Here is an 818-nt window from a genome sequence, read left to right as displayed (position 1 = left end):
TCACCGTTTCCCCAGATTGGCCATCAGCGCATGAGCATTCTTTATGACCACCATTACCACCCAGGGAACCGCCGATAGATGCTCCGACTGGGCCAAGCAAAGGTAAATCAACCGACGCACCAAGCCCAGCATTAGCGCCGTGGTTACTGTCACCACCTGACCACCCACCGCTGTTACCGGCAAGCCATTCGGCATCAGCGTTAACCAACAGAAGAGCAAAGAAGCAAGCTATTCTCATCTTGATGAACTAAGATAAGATAATGATTTCTGAGTTAGAACAGGCGTCTTTTATACCAATGAGGATACTTTCCGAGTAACTGGTTTTGATTTGGTACAAACAGTTTTTCCTCCTGGGTTTTGCTTTCATATTATTCTTTTCCTGTTGTGAAACTGTGTCAATCATAAAATTGTTATAAGGACATCAGGAAATACTTGTGACAGTTTGTCAGATGATAAACGTCGTTAACGATTTTTAACGATACTTTTCATTGAAAAGCGGAAACAAAATGGATAAGTTGTCACTTTATTAAGCACAAATAAGTCTTACGGTGTGTTGTGGGTAAAAAGTTCTTATAAAACTATTTCTTCGAAATAATGTTGTATTGGCATGTTTCTAACCGCATTAATTCGCACAAACTATTAGCATTTTCTACGAGCACATTTAATAGCCTACTGTGGGAAAAAAATGTGTGACCGACCACATTATACTCTCACGCTTATAATAACGTTATAATCAAAGAGTAATAACGTATTATAAAAACCTTAATATACCGAAAACTAATATTGCTTATAATCCGTATAGGAACTAATACTGTTTC

Source organism: Ciona intestinalis, chromosome 5 (assembly GCF_000224145.3).
Source record: "Ciona intestinalis chromosome 5, KH, whole genome shotgun sequence".
NCBI lineage: Eukaryota > Metazoa > Chordata > Ascidiacea > Phlebobranchia > Cionidae > Ciona > Ciona intestinalis.
Note: the sequence above shows the minus strand (reverse complement) of the source record.